Here is a 13292-nt window from a genome sequence, read left to right on the forward strand (position 1 = left end):
AGGTTGTTGATGTTTTCTCCTGGCAATCTTGATTCCAGCTTGTGATTCAACAAGCCTGGGATTTTGCATGATATACTCTGCATATAAGTTATATAAGCAGAGTGACAATATACAGTCTTGTCATACTCCTTTCCCAGTTTTTGAACCAGTGAGCTGTTTTATGTCCAGTTCTAATTGTTGCTTCTTCACCTACATATAGGTTTCTCAGGAGACAAGTAAGGTGGTCTGGGATTCCCATCTCTTAAGAATTTTTCAGTTTGTTGTCATTTATATATTCAAATGCTTTAGTGTAGTCAATGAAGCAAAAGTAGATGTTTTTCTGGAATTCCCTTGCTTTCTCTATGATCCAACAGATGTTGACAGTTTGATCTCTGGTTCTTCTGCCTTTTCTACACCCAGCTTTGACATCTGGAAATTCTTGGTTCATGTATTGCTAAAGCCTAGCGTGAAGGATTTTGACCATAACCTTACTAGCATATGAAATGAGCACAATTGTGCGGTACTTTGAACATTCTTCGGCATTGGTGTTCTTTGGGATTGGAATGAAAACTGACCTTTTCCAGGATGTTTGACTTTAGGTGAATGACTACACTGTCAAGGTTATCTGTTAAGATCTTTTTTGTATCGTTTTTCTGTGTATCCTTGCCACTTCTTAATTTCTTCTGCTTCTGTTAGGTCCTTACTATTTCTATCTTTTAATGTGCCCATGCTTGCATGAAATGTTCCCTTGATATCTTCAGTTTTCTTAAAGAGATCTCTAATCTTCCCCATGCTATTGTTTTCCTTTATTCCTTTGCAGTGTTCATTTAAGAAGGCCTTATCTCTCCTTTGGGCTTTCCTGGTAGCTCAGACGGTAAAGCATCTGCCTACAATGCAGGAGACCCTGGTTCAGTCCCTGGGTTGGACAGATCCCCTGGAGAAGGAAATGGCAACCCGCTTCAGTATTCTTGTCTGGAAAATCCCATGGACCGAGGAGCCTGATAGGCTACAGTCCATGGGGTCGCAAAGAGTCGGACACGACTAAGCGATTTCACTTTCACTTTATCTCTCCTTAGTATTCTCTGGAACTCTGCATTCAGTTGGATTTATCTTTCCCTTTCTCTCTTGCCTTTCACTTCTCTTCTTTCCTCAGCTTTGTAAAGCCTCCTCAGACAACCACTTTGTCTTCTTGCATTTCTTTTTCTTTGGAGTAGTTTTTGTCACTGCCTTCTGTATGGTGTTCAGAACCTTCATCCATTGTTCTTCAGGCACTCTAACAGATGTAATCCCTTGAATCTATTTGTCACCTCCACTGTATAAGGGATTTTATTTGGATCATACCTGAATGGCCTAGTGATTTTCTCTACTTTTCTTCAATTTAATCCTGAATTTTGTAATAAGGAACTGATGATCTGATCCAGTCAATTCCAGGTCTTGTTTTTGCTGACTGTATGGAGTTCTCTATCTTCAGCTGCAAAGAATATAATCAGTCTGATTTCAGTATAGTGAATGTCCATATGTAGAGTCATCTCGTGTTGTTGGAAGAGAGTGTTTGCTATGACCAGTGTGTTCTCTTGACAAAACTCTGTTAGCTTTTGCCCTGCTTCATTTTGTACTCCAAGGCCAAACTTGCCTGTTACTCCAGGTGTCTCTTGACTTCCTGCTTTTGCTTTCCAGCCCCCTCTGACTAAAAGAACATCTTTTTTTTTGGTGTTAGTTCTAGAAGATCTTGTAGGTCTTCATAGAACCAGTCAGTTTCAGCTTCTTCTTTTTTTTTTTTTTTCAGTTTCAGCTTCTTTGACGTTAGAGTAGTTGAAACAAAGACTTGGTTTATCATGATATTGAATGGTTTGCCTTGGAAATGAACCAAGATCATCCTGTCATTTTTGAGATTGTACCCAAATACTACATTTCAGATTCTATTATTGACTATGAGGGCTATTCCATTTCTTCTAAAAGAGTCTTGCCAACTGTAGTAGATACAGTGGTCATCTAAATTAGATTTGTCCATTCCTGTCCATTTTAGTTTCTGATTCTAAGATGTTGATGTTCACTCTTGCTATCTCTTGCTTGACCACGTCCAAGTTACGTTGAATAATGGGCCTAACATTCCAGGTTTCTATGCAGTCTTGTTCTTTACAGCATTGGACTTTCACCACCAGACACATTCACAACTGACCATCATTTCTGCCTTGGCCCAGCTGCTTCATTCTTTCTTTAACTATTAGTAATTGCCCTCCACTCTTGCCCAGTAGCATATCATACACCTTCTGACCTGGGGGACTCATGTTCCAGTGTCACATCTTTTTGCCTTTTCATGCTGTTCATGGGGTTCTCTAGGCAAGAGTGCTGGAGTGGTTTGCCATTCCCTTCTCCAGTGGGCCATGTTTTGTCATAACTCTTCACTATGACCTATCCTCCTTGGGTGGCTCTGCGCGGCATGGCTCATGGCTTCATTGAGTTACATTAGCCCCTTCTACAGGACAAGGCTGTGATCCATAAAGGGGGATCTAGTTATAGATCCTGTGCTTATTTCTGTCAAGTCAGTTAATAATCATATTGTATGATAATCCAGACATTTATAATCTGTGCATTGACACTTGCAGATTAACAATTTTAGAAGGATCCTGGTGGTCCAAGATGTGTCAAAATATGTAATTTTGCTGGGGATGGATTCATATTACTTGGACTTTGAGTTTGATGGCAGCAGTTGAGTTCACTTAGTTCTTCAGTGAGTCTAACCTCACTCAGAATCTTAAGCTGTCCTTTTTTATTTCCTGCTCTTTCCTGTTCATTTTCTAGTTTTGTAGGTTTTCTGATTCCAAAATTGGAAAATTGAAACAGAAAACTAAGTCCCTGTAATGACTCGAAAATCCAGGTGGTTTTTAAGATGTCTTTTTCTTCTCTTCTCCTCTTTCTATCTCCCTTATCTTTGGCACTAAATTAGGAGATACAAACTCAAGTATGTCTTTGGAAGCCAGGCAGCTTATGTGAACAAGAAAGGTAGATCTGTTGGGTTTCATGTTACACTGGAGTTTCTCCATGGCCTTTCTAAAGGAGTTCGTATTTAACATTTTTATTATACACTGTGCTGCCGTTTTGAAACTTCAGTGTAATTGCTAAAGACTGTACCTATATGATTTAGTTTATCTTTATGAAACTAAACTTATTAAATAAGTAAAAACTTAAGTAACCGTACTACTTAACTACTTAGTCTTCTAGACCCAGCTGAAATAATACCTACTTAGTGAAGTCTCCTGAATTCTCCTAGGAATTGTTCTTTCCTCCTTTTGGGGTTGGAATAACAAGTATTGATCTAAATGTATTTTAATTATTCACTTTCATGTCTAATTTCCTGTTAGTTTATTGAAGACAATTATGTATTGAGGAACATCTTATTGATTCCATTGGGAGTTCAATACATTGGTGTTTAACAGTGAGCAGAGTGCTAGCATATAGTAAACAGACATGTTTATTGATGAACAGATACTGATGAAAACCAAAATGTGGGAGTCTATAACATTTCCTTCCCTTTTGATGATTTGAAGGGCTGTGTGGCTACCCTAATTTCAGCTTTGTTTCTTGGAAATTACCAGAAATGTTAGTCATGATCGATATGTGTTGGTCTGTTTGGTGCAGACAGATCTGTGTACAGATGGTGATTAAACTTAATTCCAAATAATCAATGGTTTAGCCTCCTGAGAAAAGATCCCTACACGGGGAACTTCCTGTTCTAATTTCATACAGTTAAGACTCGTAAATCACCTGATAATTGTGGAAAATATAAAGAAATTTGAGTGGACCTTGGATAAAGAAAGGGTTTGGAATAAACAGACCTCAGTTCTATTTCTGGCAGTACTAATTAACATTGTGACTTCAGTCAAGTCTTTCCTGGTCAGTTTCTTCCTCTGTAAAGTGATAAGGGACTTGATGGTTTCAAATCTTTCCCTAAAATTATTTAGTTCTGAAACACTCTAATTTCCAAAATATTAGGACCAGTGAAGGAAATACTGTTCATTCAAAGAAGAATTTGAAGGAATTTACTGAAGTTCATATAATACTCATCATGTATGTGTTTCTGGAGAGGTTGTGTTTAGGAGCTCTCTAGAAAGACAAGAAACTAGTCAGTAATAATCATTACTGAGGAGTGGGAAACTGGATTATTGGTGGGAAGGATACATTCTATTTAGCATATTTTCATTGGTATTCTTTGACTTTATAGTGTGTGATTCATTATCTGCCCAATAAGGACAAATAAATTTTAATACATAAATACTCACATAAGCAAGTCAGAATAAAAGGAAAGTAAGGGTCTTATGGGAAGAAGGAGGCATGGAATGGTAGTGCAGTTCGTTAGATCCTGTGCATTTATTTAAAGAAGACTATATATTGAGCTCTCAAGTTATAGTAGCCAAAGATTCCAAGATATTGACTTGACTTAGAAGATACAAACTATCATCAGCAGTGAAAACAGCCTTTCCTGGCACTATGGTTTGAGGCATTTTCCTCTTAAAAGGGGTGTTATGGTGAATGTTTTCAGTAGTACCTCTGCAGTCATACTGTAGTGCAGTTTCTCAAATGGAAGGCCTTGGATATATTTTGGAGAGAAGTTTCTCTGAGTAGATTCTAATAGTTTTAGAAGTTTGAATAATGTGAACTATAAGCATGTAGATTGCTGACTTTGTAACTGAGTATTGCCACACACTTTCAGCACCCATGTTTGTGTGTGTTTAGGATCAAGCTACATCTTTATTTGTAAGTAAATAGTTTGTGGGACCAAGGAAAGGCCAAGTAGTGCTAGGCACAGTGGGCAGCTTGCTTGTAGTTGTCTGAATGGGAAAGTGGTGGGAGAATTAGTATTATATGACATGTGTGCTTAGGCCTGCCAAGCTTAAACACACAAAAACATGTAGTAGGTCATACAGTAGCTGTTTTATGAGCAGTGACTTAATTTCAGCATTGAATTTATTATTATCTATTAATATTGTTAATTTGAGTCTTGTTGGTTTTATATTTTTATATTTATAAATTTGGTTTGGTTTTATAGCTGTGTAATAGCACAGTGTTACATTTATATTTAATCATTTATAAAAATTTTAATTAGCAGTGAAGGTGTGTTAAAAATTTTGCTTCATTTAAAAGGTAATCCATATCTCTCAAATTTGAGAACTCCTGCTGTAGTGACTTTTTAAAAAAGTATTTATTTGACTGTGCTGGGTCTTTGTTGCTACTCGGGCTTTTCTTCAGTTACGACAGGCAAGGGCTACTCTATAGTTGCAGTGCTTGGGCTTCTCATTTTGGTGGCTACTTTTGTTATGGGGCACGGGCTGTAAGGTGTGTGGGCTTCAGTAGTTGTGGCTCCCGGGCTCTGGAGCACAGGATCCACAGTTGTGGCTCCTCAACATGTAGGATCTCCCCAGATCAGGAATTGAACCTATGTCTCCTACACTGGTGAGTGGATTCTTCAGCACTGAGCCACCAGGGAAGCTCTGCAGTAGTGATTTTGCCGTAACCTTATTACAGCTTTGGTTATTCTCAACAGAGTCCACAGATGCCCAAATAAGAGGCAGTTTGCTAAATGTCATTTCTCATAATTGAATTTTGTTGATTAGAAAAAGACTTTGAAATCATGAGTACAGTTGCTGATTAATGACAAATCCAACTTACTTTGAAAATAAAGAAGTCTGAAGTTGATGGTGGTTTTCATAGATGGTGACTCCATCTATTTACATGAAACAACCACAGGAAAGGCTGAGATGGTTATCAGAAAAGTGTTCACCTGTTCTAACCCACAAATGAATGGATACACCAGGCTCCAATCCTCTCAATTGAAGAGAGCATGGCTTGAATGAGTTTAGTCTGAATAAAATGTCAAAGTTGATGTACCTGGCTATTCATTTTAGCTATAGAAAGATATCAGTAATTACCTAATTTCAGGTAGCATAATTTTCTCGTGAATCCTCTAATAAGGACAACTCTTTTGGAAAAGGTTTCTCTAGAAACAGAATTGGGCTTCCCTGGTAGCTTAGCTGGTAAAGAATTCGCCTGCAATGCAGGAGACCCAGGTTCGATTGCTGGGTGGGGAAAATCCCCTGGAGAAAGGATAGGCTACCCACTCCAGTATTCTTGGGCTTCACTGAAAGATTGAAGGCAGGAGAGTAATCTAAAGGCATTTGTCTTCAGACTGTGTCATCATCAGAAAATTAAAAATGTCCAGATCTTACCTTGCAAGGATGATGGGCAGACATTCTTCAGCCTTGACAATGGGAACACCAAATTTTCTGACCTGATCCAGCTTGTTGACTTTTACCAGCTGAAAAAAGGGTCCTACCTTGCAGACTGAAGCACCACTGCATCCGAGTGGCCTTATGACCTCAGATCTACCCTGGCTGCAGGCTGGTGGACGCTGACACTGGGCTGAAGAGGCCTGTGCATCGCTTAGAACACACGTCTGTCTGCACCTCTGGGCTTGAAGCAAGATGGTGCATTCTGCGCTGGCTGACCACAATCGGCTAGTCTGTTGGACTTGATGGTGATTGACTGCTGCAGATTCAGCAGGGCCGTGCCTCTCTCGCTGGCCTCATAGGGAGGGCGGGAGAGAGCAAATTCAAGAATAAACTGGAATGATGGTCTTGGCTGGGCCACGGAGGAATGCAAGCCAGAGAGAAGTGATTGGAAGTGAACTCTTGCCCTGGAGTAATCTTGACAAAACTGACGTGTTTAAAAAAAAAAAGATTGAAGGCAGGAAGAGAAGGGGATGACAGAGGTTGAGATGGTTGGATGGCATCACCGACTCAATGGACATGAGTTTGAGCAAGCTTTCAGATATGGTGAAGGACAGGGAAGCCTGGTGTGCTTCAGTTCATGGGGTCACAAGGAGTCAGACAGAACTGAGTGACTGTACAAGAAACAGAATTGTTCTATTCTTTAGAATTGTTGGCTATTGGGAGCTTCACAGGTGATCCAATGCAGGAGGCCCAGGTTTGATTTCTAATCAGGAAACTATTAATAGACCCCACATGCTGAAACTAAGACCCAGTGCAGCCAAATAAATAAATAAGTAAAAATAAATATTAAAATATTGTTGGATTTTATTAAAATTAAATATTAAAAAATTGTTGGATGCTCTAAATGGTTTTGATTTTAAAGTTGATCTGGATCCAATTTTTTTGTTAGTTGCTTAAAAGAATCACTTTTCTGTTAAGGTAATTGTTCTTGACATCAAAACAGTATTTATCAGCACAGAAGAGATAACTGCATTTTCTGTCTTTTACATTTCAAATAATTCTAAAAGAATTTTAAAAGAGGAGTGCAAGGTTTTATATGTTATGCCGCATTATCTGATCTGGCATTAGTTTTTTGAATCTTACCCTGTGCTTTTAGGGCAGTTTGGCTGTGGACACTGTTTGCCAGAGTACGGAACTTCCCTTTTTTTCCTTGTTGTAAAAAAGCTTTCAATGAGTGGATGTTGAATTGTATATCATGCTTTTCCTGCATCTCTTAATGTTCATATGGTATTTCTTTAAATTGTCAATATAATGAATTACATTAATCAACTCTTCATGAGAAAATATTGGTTTATTTTTTCTTTCAGACTCATTTTACGTAATTTGATTGTAAAATACATAACAAAATATACCATTTTTACTACAGTTTGGTGTACATTCATATTGATTGTTGTAATATCATCACCACCATCCATTTCCAGGACTTTTTCATCATTCCCAACTAGAACTCTGTATTCTTTCACCAGTATGTTCCTGATTCTCCCTCCCTCTAGCCCTTGGCAACTACCTTTCATTAATTAAAAAGGGAGGTTTTTAAATGACACACAATTTGATCATGGTGTCTACAGTAGTATCTTTTTATCTTATACATTGATGGCATCAGATTACTAGTATTTTGGTTGAAATTTTTTCAGTAACAGTTAAGGCTATTTTCTAATTTCCATTGTGGTTTTCTTCTTTGATCCATGGGTTATTTATAAGTGTGTCTTTTAATTTTCAGCTGTGAGGTTTTTTAATATGGATTAATAGATTTAACTACATTGTGGTTAAAGGATTGACCTGTATGATTTTAGACCTTTAGTATTTGTTTGCTGTTTGGCTGAGTGTTAATGTTAAATTTTAATGTTAAATGTTAACATTGTTAATGTTAAATTGTTAACATTTTACCATAATTGCCTTATCTTTGTTACTATATCCTTCTAGCTATACAAGTTTTCTGAATCATTTAAGAAATAAGTTGCAGACAAAAGGCTCTGTAACTTTTAAATCCATATATATATCCTAAAAACAAGGATACTCTTCTGTTTAACCACAGCACACTCATTAAAATCAAGAAATAAATATTGATACAGTACTGTCTAATTCACAGATGCCTCTCAAATTTCACTGATTTTCCAATTATGTTTTTTACAGCAAAAACAAAAAAAAAAAGCTAAAAGATCAACCAAAAACCCAACTACCCCCTCCAAAAGGGCTTCTCAGGTGGTAAAGAATCTGCCTGCCAAGCAAAAGACCTCGGTTCGATCCCTGGGTTTTGAAGATCCCTTGGAGGAGGAAATGGCATCCCACTCCAGTATTCTTGCCTAGGAAATCCCATGGACAGAGGAACTGACAAGCTGCAGTCTGCGTTCTCTGGGTTGCAGAGAATTGGACACGACTTAGAGAATAAACAGCAACAGCAGCCCCTCTAGAAAGAAAACCAGGAAAACCTCTTCCAGAGAATAAACAGCAACAGCAGCCCCTCTAGAAAGAAAACCAGGAAAACCTCTTCCTTTCCTCCTTTTATTTCCAGTTCAGAAACCATCTAGGAACATGCCTTGCATTTAGTTATCATATCTCTTCAGTTAGTTACAGTTAGTTCAAAAATATTTTACCTTTTCTAGTAAGTAAATAATACCCATTTTTGTGAAATGATAACTTTGAGGCTGTATGAATAATTCATTTCTCATCCACTTTTTACCTACTAGTTTTAGTACCCATTCATTGATGATCTGTGCCTAAGTCAGTTATTACTATAGTGGTTACCAAATGATAAAATTTATAAAATTTCATCACTCCTTTTGAGTTCATTTGGCATTTCACTGTAAGAAAAAGCTTTCTCTACCCCCCCTTTTTTTTAGTTTATTTATGTATTTACCCTGCTACCTGGCATGGGAGATCTCAGTTCCCTGACCAGGGATGGAACCCATGCCCCCTGCAATGGAGTCTTGACCACTGGACCACCAGGGAAGTTTCTTTTTTCTCTTTTAAAATCATTTAGGAGCTTCCCTGGTGGCTCAGTGGTAAAGAATCTGCCTGCCAGTGCAGGAGATCATGGATTCCATCTCTGATCTGGGAAGATCTCACATGCTGCAGAGCTGTTAGGTCCATGCGCCACAACTCCTGAGCCTGCGCTCTAGAGCCTGCATGCTGCAACTGCTGAAGCAGAGAAGCCACCACAATGAGAAGCCCTCGCACTGCAACTAGAGATTAGCCCCTACTCTCCACAACTAGAGAAAAGTCAAAGCAGTAACACTTCGGCACAGCCAGAAAATAAATTTATTTTAAAAATCATTTAAATGTATCAACATGAACTCCTGGATTCCTGTTATTCATTTACCATTTATTTGACGCTCATATTGTGCTAGATTTGTCCATAGACACCCTTTCAGGCTGGTTCCTGTGGCCTTTTTTCATGTCCCCGTCATTCTTTGATCACTTACTTTTCTTTTTACACAGTAAGATTTTCCATGCTCATCTTGTACTTTCACTGCCCCAGTCTGGAATCAACGATGTCTATCAGGGAGCTCTGGTTCCTTTTATTAGGGGATGTATTTAGGAAATAAGATCTGAATACCAGATGTGTTCTTTGCTTCTGAGATGTCATTGCTCTTAGGCTCTGTTAGAGGTCAGAGATAGGATAGTGTTTTTAAATGTACCTAGGATTTAATTTATAAGTATGACTGAGTGATGGCATGAAGAGGTCAGTGCTGTTGAAGGAAATTCATTGCTTATAGTTCTCCAGAGGCAGCAGGCACCAAGTTATTATGCAGGGTTACATGGGAGAAGCACTAAGGTCAGTCAGGAGGCAGAGGAGTGAGGGGAAAATATGGATAAGTGCCTTTATCATTGTGGTGGTGAGAATTGTTAGGTAGCAATGTCCCCTATTGTGCAGAAAGTGAAACACAGATGTTGGGGTTTGTGGTTGAAGAGTTTGTAGTGATTTATACATATACATATGTATCAGATGGTAAAGAATCTACCTGCAATGCAGGAGACCCAGTTTCTATCCCTGGGTCGGGAAGATCCCCTGGAGAAGGGAATGGCTGCTACCCACTCCAGTATTCTTGCCTGGAGAATCCCATGGACAGAGGAGCCTGGCGGACTGCAGTCCATAGTGTTGCAAAGAGTCAGACACGACTGAGTGACCGACACTTTCACTTTGACATATGTGTGTATACACAAACATACACAGACATCAATATCTGCCTATAGATATTGAAAGCCATGATTTCACTTTGATACCTTTAGTTTTGTTTCAATACTATGGATTTTTTCTAGTCTTTTTCTCTTTCTAAATTTGTACCTCCTTTCTCTGACATTTAGAATCTGGCTTTCCAACTTGTTCCCTCCAGCACCATTGTGGGTAACAACCTCCTGACCACAAGGGCTATCTCATTGACCCCAGTCCCACTTAAAGTGCTGGCTGAGCACTATCTGGTTCCATGATTCCCTTTTATATTCAGAAAATTCTCACTTTTCATAGTTCCCATATGCATGAATTTCTGTTACCATGGTTTAGATGACACCAGTCCCCAAATAACAGTTAATGTAACTAAATATAACTTGTGATCAGAAATAACTTATCCAAAAAAATTAAAATTTACTTTGACTCTGTAATAGCTGATTACTATCTCCCCTGAACAATATTCAGTCGAAGGTAGCGTGTTGTTTTTTTTTTTAAAGGAAAATTGCAGTCTCTGCATTGCTCTCAGCTGAACTTTACACAGCTCTGCATTTCCCTCTGTCAGTTCCTCTTGGAATGGTGGGTGGGTAGAGAAGAGAGGATATGTACAAAAATGTATTTTTAGTTCTTTTGAACAGAGAGGTTGCTCCAGCCATTGCTATTGATGACAGGAAGTATATTTATAGCTTCAGGGAAGTAGGGTCCTGGTTTTAAGAAAACCTGTGAGGCTGTACTTAATATATTTCACTAAAGCTTATTTGCACTTCATAGGAAGTGAAGTTGAGATGAATGGACTTGCAGCATATGTTACAAAGTATAATTACTTTCATAAATATATTCAGTCTGTTCCTGAATTTGGAAAAAACTTTCATTTTGAAATTTCACAGTTTGTGACACCTAAAACAAAGGCCCCTTCTAGAGTATATGAGATGTGTGTGGAGAGTTCAGATGATAGTATGCAGTTGTGCACTTGAGGGTTACCAAATATTGTTCCCAGTTAGATATCATTTATGAAGTTATTACTGGTGGAGCTTCTATTGTGATCTTTTTTAAAGACTGAAACCAAAATAACTGTTCATGGGTCGTAAGATAACCTCTGTAAAATCAGTTTGGAGTTTTCCACTAACATCATATAATTTTCTCACAGATTTGATTGGGACAGAACTTTTGCTATTGATTATTATGCGCAGTGAACACATTAAACACAAGTTAAATTATTCTGAAGCCTTTTCGCTCTTTTTTTTCCACTCCTTAATTGAGGGAAGCAAAGAGTTGGTTTCCAAGGATACATCTTCTCTCTCACACTGGTCCCAGATTGTTGTAGTCGTGGAGACCAAGCAGTAAAATTCTTGGCAGCTGCCACCACTGGTCTGATCCTTTCTTTTAAAAGCATGAGATTCTTTAATAATTCATTTTGGGAAGATTGGGGCCAAATGATTCCAGCTCATCCCAGAGCGGGGTTGGGAATGTTGTCAAATAGATACAATTCAGTTAAGTACTAACTACCCACTCCAGTATTGTTGGGCTTCCCTTGTGGCTCAGCTGGTAAAGAATCTGCCTGCAATTCGGGAGACCTGGGTTCGATCCTTGGATTGGGAGGATCCCCTGGAGAAAGGAAAGGCTAACCACTCCAGTATTCTGGCCTGGAGAATTCCACGGACCGTATGGTCCATGAGGTTGCAAACAGTTGAACACGACTGAGCAACTTTCACTTTATTAACAAGTTGCTAAATAAAACTACAGTGATAATGAGAGATTTGTATGCCTAATTTAAGCAGGACTATAAAGTATGGAATTATTAATATTTAGTCCTTTTAAAAATAATATTTATTTATTTTTGTCTGTGCTATGTCTCTGTTGCTACTCTGGCTTTTCTCTAGTTACAGTGAGCAGGGGCTACTCTCTAGTTGTGGTGCCTGGACTTCTCATTGCCATGGCTTCTCTTGTTGCAGAGCACGGGCTCTAGAGTTGGCTTCAGTAGTTGTGGCAGGTGGGCTCAGTAGTTGCGACTCTCCAACTCTAAAGCACATATACAATAGTTGTGGCCCATGGACTTTGCAGTATGTGGGATCTTCCTGGACCACATACAGACAGGATCAAACCCCTGTCTCCTGCATTGGCAGGTGGATCCTTTACCACTAAGCCACCAGGGAAGCTCTGGTTAGTCCTTTTAAAGAATAAAAAAACATTCCTAAGTATAATTTGAGGATTTTATTTTTTGCTTTTAGCTTTATGAATTTAAAATGTTAAGAGTTGTAGATATCCTGAACTTTTTTTTTTTTTTTTTAGCACAATGAAGGTTTTCAACTTAGGGCTTTCCTTGGTGGATCAGTGGATAAAGAATCCACCTGCAATGCAGGGTATCTTCCTGGGTCAGGAAGATACCCTGGAGAAGAAAATGGCAACTCATTCCAGTATCCTTGCCTGAAAAATCCCATGGACAGAGGAGCCTGGCAGCTCGTCCAAAGGGTCACAAAGTTGGACACGACTGAGCACACACAAGATTTTCAACTTACTCACTAAATGCTATTTACTCATGAAATAAAAATATGAAATAATGTACTCAAAATATTTTTGTGGGTTCTTAAGCCACAGGGAGGCCTGACATGCTGCAATTCATGGGGTTGCAAAGAGTTGGACACGACTGAGCGACTGAACTGAACTGAAGCCATCTGCTAAGTTGATTAATCTCTCTGCCTCAGTTTCCCCTCTGCAAAATGGGACATCATAATATCCACTTCATAGGGTTGTGGTGGGGAGTAAGTGAGCTAAATTATGTAACATTCCTAACTTATCAGAAGTATTAAACTAATATAGGCCATTCAATTTATACATAAAGAATAGAATTATTGATGAGGTTG

General features: G+C 38.6%; 1 protein-coding gene across 10 annotated transcripts in view; it reads left to right on the top strand.

Moving 5' to 3' along the window:
- Window positions 1-13292, top strand: part of PTPRA (protein tyrosine phosphatase receptor type A) — a 163193-nt gene that overhangs the window by 14573 nt on the left and 135328 nt on the right. The window lies entirely within an intron of this gene.

This window comes from Oryx dammah, unplaced genomic scaffold, assembly GCF_014754425.2.
Source record: "Oryx dammah isolate SB20612 unplaced genomic scaffold, SCBI_Odam_1.1 HiC_scaffold_10, whole genome shotgun sequence".
Taxonomy (NCBI): Eukaryota; Metazoa; Chordata; class Mammalia; order Artiodactyla; family Bovidae; genus Oryx; species Oryx dammah.